This window comes from Ambystoma mexicanum, chromosome 4q, assembly GCF_040938575.1.
Source record: "Ambystoma mexicanum isolate Mex_15411 chromosome 4q, UKY_AmexF1_1, whole genome shotgun sequence".
NCBI classification, from domain to species: Eukaryota; Metazoa; Chordata; class Amphibia; order Caudata; family Ambystomatidae; genus Ambystoma; species Ambystoma mexicanum.
The window spans coordinates 527881495-527888994 of record NC_090928.1 but is presented as its reverse complement, the minus strand read 5'-3'; the positions used below and the strand labels follow the sequence as shown (position 1 = coordinate 527888994).

The 7500-nt window shown below is 39.7% G+C and overlaps 9 non-coding genes across 9 annotated transcripts in view; all 9 read left to right on the top strand.

Annotated features, from left to right (window-relative positions):
- Positions 1–1649: 1649 nt before the first annotated feature.
- On the top strand, positions 1650–1722 carry TRNAK-CUU (transfer RNA lysine (anticodon CUU)). Its single transcript has one exon. It is a non-coding gene; the product is annotated as a tRNA-Lys (tRNA).
- Positions 1723–2329: 607 nt separating this feature from the next.
- On the top strand, positions 2330–2402 carry TRNAK-CUU (transfer RNA lysine (anticodon CUU)). The gene has a single exon. It is a non-coding gene; the product is annotated as a tRNA-Lys (tRNA).
- Positions 2403–3009: 607 nt separating this feature from the next.
- Positions 3010–3082, top strand: TRNAK-CUU (transfer RNA lysine (anticodon CUU)). The gene has a single exon. It is a non-coding gene; the product is annotated as a tRNA-Lys (tRNA).
- A 102-nt stretch (positions 3083–3184) lies between these two features.
- TRNAK-CUU (transfer RNA lysine (anticodon CUU)) lies at positions 3185–3257 on the top strand. The gene has a single exon. It is a non-coding gene; the product is annotated as a tRNA-Lys (tRNA).
- Positions 3258–4876: 1619 nt separating this feature from the next.
- Positions 4877–4949, top strand: TRNAK-CUU (transfer RNA lysine (anticodon CUU)). The gene has a single exon. It is a non-coding gene; the product is annotated as a tRNA-Lys (tRNA).
- A 102-nt stretch (positions 4950–5051) lies between these two features.
- Positions 5052–5124, top strand: TRNAK-CUU (transfer RNA lysine (anticodon CUU)). The gene has a single exon. It is a non-coding gene; the product is annotated as a tRNA-Lys (tRNA).
- A 525-nt stretch (positions 5125–5649) lies between these two features.
- Positions 5650–5722, top strand: TRNAK-CUU (transfer RNA lysine (anticodon CUU)). Its single transcript has one exon. It is a non-coding gene; the product is annotated as a tRNA-Lys (tRNA).
- Positions 5723–6825: 1103 nt separating this feature from the next.
- On the top strand, positions 6826–6898 carry TRNAK-CUU (transfer RNA lysine (anticodon CUU)). The gene has a single exon. It is a non-coding gene; the product is annotated as a tRNA-Lys (tRNA).
- Positions 6899–7499: 601 nt separating this feature from the next.
- The window catches only part of TRNAK-CUU (transfer RNA lysine (anticodon CUU)), a 73-nt gene continuing 72 nt past the window's right edge, over position 7500 (top strand). Inside the window, exon 1 of the tRNA in view lies at position 7500. This exon is cut by the window's right edge and continues 72 nt beyond it. This is a non-coding gene — a tRNA (tRNA-Lys).

Sequence of the window (7500 nt, the reverse complement as noted above, 5' to 3'; positions counted from 1 at the left end):
GGAAAGCGGCAGTGCAGGGATAGGGAAGAAAACGTTGGGCGAAAACAACTAAAATTTTAGTGCTTTTTGACCAAAAAAATAGAAATTGAAAGTCTCTTTACAATATTTGCAATATTTTGATTGTTAACATGCAATATATGAATGCATGTCTGGATGATGTGTAATGGGGCAATACCACACCTTAATGTATTCACTGTAAAAGAAAAAGTATGTATCATCTTACTATAAAATAAAGTGGAGAAAACACAAATAAGACTTTTTTCCACACAGGTTTAATCGGCTATTTCCTGATATTCTTCAATGCGTTCCGATATTGACTGGTAATTGTGTTTGATACTTTCTTAGACTATTTCTGCCTCTGGCTGATGTGTATTTTCTTTCCAAACTCCACCAGAGCCTATGATTACACAGCATCCTATCTGTGGAAAACGGCAGTGCAGGGATAGGGAAGAAAACTAGAGGCATCCAAAGGAGCCCGGCTAGCTCAGTCGGTAGAGCATGAGACTCTTAATCTCAGGGTCGTGGGTTTGAGCCCCACGTTGGGCGAAAACAACTAAAATTGTAGTGCTTTTTGACCAAAAAAATACATCCTATCTGTGGAAAACGGCAGTGCAGGGATAGGGAAGAAAACTATGGGCATCCAAAGGAGCCTGGCTTGCTCAGTCGGTAGCGCATGAGACTCTTAATCTCAGGGTCGTGGGTTCGAGCCCCACGTTGGGCGAAAACAACTAAAATGTTAGTGCTTTTTGACCAAAAAAATAGAAATTGAAAGTCTCTTTACAATATTTGCAATATTTTGATTGTTAACATGCAATATATGAATGCATGTCTGGATGATGTGTAATGGGGCAATACCACACCTTAATGTATTCACTGTAAAAGAAAAAGTATGTATCATCTTACTATAAAATAAAGTGGAGAAATCACAAATAAGACTTTTTTCCACACAGGTTTAATCGGCTATTTCCTGATATTCTTCAATGCGTTCTGATATTGACTGGTAATTGTGTTTGATACTTTCTTAGACTATTTCTGCCTCTGGCTGATGTGTATTTTCTTTCCAAACTCCACCAGAGCCTATGATTACACAGCATCCTATCTGTGGAAAGCGGCAGTGCAGGGATAGGGAAGAAAACTAGAGGCATCCAAAGGTGCCCGGCTAGCTCAGTCGGTAGAGCATGAGACTCTTAATCTCAGGGTCGTGGGCTCGAGCACCACGTTGGGCGAAAACAACTAAAATTGTAGTGCTTTTTGACCAAAAAAATAGAAATTGAAAGTCTCTTTGCAATATTTTCATTGTTAACATGCAATATATGAATGCATGTCTGGATGATGTGTAATGGGGCAATACCACACCTTAATGTATTCACTGTAAAAGAAAAAGTATGTATCATCTTACTATAAAATAAAGTGGAGAAATCACAAATAAGACTTTTTTCCACACAGGTTTAATCGGCTATTTCCTGATATTCTTCAATGCCTTCTGATATTGACTGGTAATTGTGTTTGATACTTTCTTAGACTATTTCTGCCTCTGGCTGATGTGTATTTTCTTTCCAAACTCCACCAGAGCCTATGATTACACAGCATCCTATCTGTGGAAAACGGCAGTGCAGGGATAGGGAAGAAAACTATAGGCATCCAAAGGAGCCCGGCTAGCTCAGTCGGTAGAGCATGAGACTCTTAATCTCAGGGTCGTGGGTTCGAGCCCCACGTTGGGCGAAAACAACTAAAATTGTAGTGCTTTTTGACCAAAAAAATACATCCTATCTGTGGAAAACGGCAGTGCAGGGATAGGGAAGAAAACTATGGGCATCCAAAGGAGCCCGGCTTGCTCAGTCGGTAGCGCATGAGACTCTTAATCTCAGGGTCGTGGGTTCGAGCCCCACGTTGGGCGAAAACAACTAAAATTTTAGTGCTTTTTGACCAAAAAAATAGAAATTGAAAGTCTCTTTACAATATTTGCAATATTTTGATTGTTAACATGCAATATATGAATGCATGTCTGGATGATGTGTAATGGGGCAATACCACACCTTAATGTATTCACTGTAAAAGAAAAAGTATGTATCATCTTACTATAAAATAAAGTGGAGAAAACACAAATAAGACTTTTTTCCACACAGGTTTAATCGGCTATTTCCTGATATTCTTCAATGCGTTCTGATATTGACTGGTAATTGTGTTTGATACTTTCTTAGACTATTTCTGCCTCTGGCTGATGTGTATTTTCTTTCCAAACTCCACCAGAGCCTATGATTACACAGCATCCTATCTGTGGAAAACGGCAGTGCAGGGATAGGGAAGAAAACTATAGGCATCCAAAGGAGCCCGGCTAGCTCAGTCGGTAGAGCATGAGACTCTTAATCTCAGGGTCGTGGGTTCGAGCCCCACGTTGGGCGAAAACAACTAAAATTGTAGTGCTTTTCGACCAAAAAAATACATCCTATCTGTGGAAAACGGCAGTGCAGGGATAGGGAAGAAAACTATGGGCATCCAAAGGAGCCCGGCTTGCTCAGTTGGTAGCACATGAGACTCTTAATCTCAGGGTTGTGGGTTCGAGCCCCACGTTGGGCGAAAACAACTAAAATTTTAGTGCTTTTTGACCAAAAAAATAGAAATTGAAAGTCTCTTTACAATATTTGCAATATTTTGATTGTTAACATGCAATATATGAATGCATGTCTGGATGATGTGTAATGGGGCAATACCACACCTTAATGTATTCACTGTAAAAGAAAAAGTATGTATCATCTTACTATAAAATAAAGTGGAGAAAACACAAATAAGACTTTTTTCCACACAGGTTTAATCGGCTATTTCCTGATATTCTTCAATGCGTTCTGATATTGACTGGTAATTGCGTTTGATACTTTCTTAGACTATTTCTGCCTCTGGCTGATGTGTATTTTCTTTCCAAACTCCACCAGAGCCTATGATTACACAGCATCCTATCTGTGGAAAACGGCAGTGCAGGGATAGGGAAGAAAACTATAGGCATCCAAAGGAGCCCGGCTAGCTCAGTCGGTAGAGCATGAGACTCTTAATCTCAGGGTCGTGGGTTCGAGCCCCACGTTGGGCGAAAACAACTAAAATTGTAGTGCTTTTTGACCAAAAAAATACATCCTATCTGTGGAAAACGGCAGTGCAGGGATAGGGAAGAAAACTATAGGCATCCAAAGGAGCCCGGCTAGCTCAGTCGGTAGAGCATGAGACTCTTAATCTCAGGGTCGTGGGTTCGAGCCCCACGTTGGGCGAAAACAACTAATATTGTAGTGCTTTTTGACCAAACAAATACATCCTATCTGTGGAAAGCGGCAGTGCAGGGATAGGGAAGAAAACGTTGGGCGAAAACAACTAAAATTTTAGTGCTTTTTGACCAAAAAAATAGAAATTGAAAGTCTCTTTACAATATTTGCAATATTTTGATTGTTAACATGCAATATATGAATGCATGTCTGGATGATGTGTAATGGGGCAATACCACACCTTAATGTATTCACTGTAAAAGAATGAGTATGTATCATCTTACTATAAAATAAAGTGGAGAAATCACAAATAAGACTTTTTTCCACACAGGTTTAATCGGCTATTTCCTGATATTCTTCAATGCGTTCTGATATTGACTGGTAATTGTGTTTGATACTTTCTTAGACTATTTCTGCCTCTGGCTGATGTGTATTTTCTTTCCAAACTCCACCAGAGCCTATGATTACACAGCATCCTATCTTTGGAAAACGGCAGTGCAGGGATAGGGAAGAAAACTATAGGCATCCAAAGGAGCCCGGCTAGCTCAGTCGGTAGAGCATGAGACTCTTAATCTCAGGGTCGTGGGTTCGAGCCCCACGTTGGGTGAAAACAACTAAAATTGTAGTGCTTTTTGACCAAAAAAATAGAAATTGAAAGTCTCTTTGCAATATTTTCATTGTTAACATGCAATATATGAATGCATGTCTGGATGATGTGTAATGGGGCAATACCACACCTTAATGTATTCACTGTAAAAGAAAAAGTATGTATCATCTTACTATAAAATAAAGTGGAGAAAACACAAATAAGACTTTTTTCCACACAGGTTTAATCGGCTATTTCCTGATATTCTTCAATGCGTTCTGATATTGACTGGTAATTGTGTTTGATACTTTCTTAGACTATTTCTGCCTCTGGCTGATGTGTATTTTCTTTCCAAACTCCACCAGAGCCTATGATTACACAGCATCCTATCTGTAGAAAACGGCAGTGCAGGGATAGGGAAGAAAACTATAGGCATCCAAAGGAGCCCGGCTAGCTCAGTCGGTAGAGCATGAGACTCTTAATCTCAGGGTCGTGGGTTGGAGCCCCACGTTGGGCGAAAACAACTAAAATTGTAGTGCTTTTTGACCAAACAAATACATCCTATCTGTGGAAAGCGGCAGTGCAGGGATAGGGAAGAAAACGTTGGGCGAAAACAACTAAAATTTTAGTGCTTTTTGACCAAAAAAATAGAAATTGAAAGTCTCTTTACAATATTTGCAATATTTTGATTGTTAACATGCAATATATGAATGCATGTCTGGATGATGTGTAATGGGGCAATACCACACCTTAATGTATTCACTGTAAAAGAAAAAGTATGTATCATCTTACTATAAAATAAAGTGGAGAAATCACAAATAAGACTTTTTTCCACACAGGTTTAATCGGCTATTTCCTGATATTCTTCAATGCGTTCTGATATTGACTGGTAATTGTGTTTGATACTTTCTTAGAGTATTTCTGCCTCTGGCTGATGTGTATTTTCTTTCCAAACTCCACCAGAGCCTATGATTACACAGCATCCTATCTTTGGAAAACGGCAGTGCAGGGATAGGGAAGAAAACTATAGGCATCCAAAGGAGCCCGGCTAGCTCAGTCGGTAGAGCATGAGACTCTTAATCTCAGGGTCGTGGGTTCGAGCCCCACGTTGGGCGAAAACAACTAAAAATGTAGTGCTTTTTGACCAAAAAAATACATCCTATCTGTGGAAAACGGCAGTGCAGGGATAGGGAAGAAAACTATAGGCATCCAAAGGAGCCCGGCTAGCTCAGTCGGTAGAGCATGAGACTCTTAATCTCAGGGTCGTGGGTTCGAGCCCCACGTTGGGCGAAAACAACTAAAATTGTAGTGCTTTTTGACCAAACAAATACATCCTATCTGTGGAAAGCGGCAGTGCAGGGATAGGGAAGAAAACGTTGGGCGAAAACAACTAAAATTTTAGTGCTTTTTGACCAAAAAAATAGAAATTGAAAGTCTCTTTACAATATTTGCAATATTTTGATTGTTAACATGCAATATATGAATGCATGTCTGGATGATGTGTAATGGGGCAATACCACACCTTAATGTATTCACTGTAAAAGAAAAAGTATGTATCATCTTACTATAAAATAAAGTGGAGAAAACACAAATAAGACTTTTTTCCACACAGGTTTAATCGGCTATTTCCTGATATTCTTCAATGCGTTCCGATATTGACTGGTAATTGTGTTTGATACTTTCTTAGACTATTTCTGCCTCTGGCTGATGTGTATTTTCTTTCCAAACTCCACCAGAGCCTATGATTACACAGCATCCTATCTGTGGAAAACGGCAGTGCAGGGATAGGGAAGAAAACTAGAGGCATCCAAAGGAGCCCGGCTAGCTCAGTCGGTAGAGCATGAGACTCTTAATCTCAGGGTCGTGGGTTCGAGCCCCACGTTGGGCGAAAACAACTAAAATTGTAGTGCTTTTTGACCAAAAAAATACATCCTATCTGTGGAAAACGGCAGTGCAGGGATAGGGAAGAAAACTATGGGCATCCAAAGGAGCCTGGCTTGCTCAGTCGGTAGCGCATGAGACTCTTAATCTCAGGGTCGTGGGTTCGAGCCCCACGTTGGGCGAAAACAACTAAAATGTTAGTGCTTTTTGACCAAAAAAATAGAAATTGAAAGTCTCTTTACAATATTTGCAATATTTTGATTGTTAACATGCAATATATGAATGCATGTCTGGATGATGTGTAATGGGGCAATACCACACCTTAATGTATTCACTGTAAAAGAAAAAGTATGTATCATCTTACTATAAAATAAAGTGGAGAAATCACAAATAAGACTTTTTTCCACACAGGTTTAATCGGCTATTTCCTGATATTCTTCAATGCGTTCTGATATTGACTGGTAATTGTGTTTGATACTTTCTTAGACTATTTCTGCCTCTGGCTGATGTGTATTTTCTTTCCAAACTCCACCAGAGCCTATGATTACACAGCATCCTATCTGTGGAAAGCGGCAGTGCAGGGATAGGGAAGAAAACTATAGGCATCCAAAGGTGCCCGGCTAGCTCAGTCGGTAGAGCATGAGACTCTTAATCTCAGGGTCGTGGGCTCGAGCACCACGTTGGGCGAAAACAACTAAAATTGTAGTGCTTTTTGACCAAAAAAATAGAAATTGAAAGTCTCTTTGCAATATTTTCATTGTTAACATGCAATATATGAATGCATGTCTGGATGATGTGTAATGGGGCAATACCACACCTTAATGTATTCACTGTAAAAGAAAAAGTATGTATCATCTTACTATAAAATAAAGTGGAGAAATCACAAATAAGACTTTTTTCCACACAGGTTTAATCGGCTATTTCCTGATATTCTTCAATGCGTTCTGATATTGACTGGTAATTGTGTTTGATACTTTCTTAGACTATTTCTGCCTCTGGCTGATGTGTATTTTCTTTCCAAACTCCACCAGAGCCTATGATTACACAGCATCCTATCTGTGGAAAACGGCAGTGCAGGGATAGGGAAGAAAACTATAGGCATCCAAAGGAGCCCGGCTAGCTCAGTCGGTAGAGCATGAGACTCTTAATCTCAGGGTCGTGGGTTCGAGCCCCACGTTGGGCGAAAACAACTAAAATTGTAGTGCTTTTTGACCAAAAAAATACATCCTATCTGTGGAAAACGGCAGTGCAGGGATAGGGAAGAAAACTATGGGCATCCAAAGGAGCCCGGCTTGCTCAGTCGGTAGCGCATGAGACTCTTAATCTCAGGGTCGTGGGTTCGAGCCCCATGTTGGGCGAAAACAACTAAAATTTTAGTGCTTTTTGACCATAGAAATTGAAAGTCTCTTTACAATATTTGCAATATTTTGATTGTTAACATGCAATATATGAATGCATGTCTGGATGATGTGTAATGGGGCAATACCACACCTTAATGTATTCACTGTAAAAGAAAAAGTATGTATCATCTTACTATAAAATAAAGTGGAGAAAACACAAATAAGACTTTTTTCCACACAGGTTTAATCGGCTATTTCCTGATATTCTTCAATGCGTTCTGATATTGACTGGTAATTGTGTTTGATACTTTCTTAGACTATTTCTGCCTCTGGCTGATGTGTATTTTCTTTCCAAACTCCACCAGAGCCTATGATTACACAGCATCCTATCTGTGGAAAACGGCAGTGCAGGGATAGGGAAGAAAACTATAGGCATCCAAAGGAG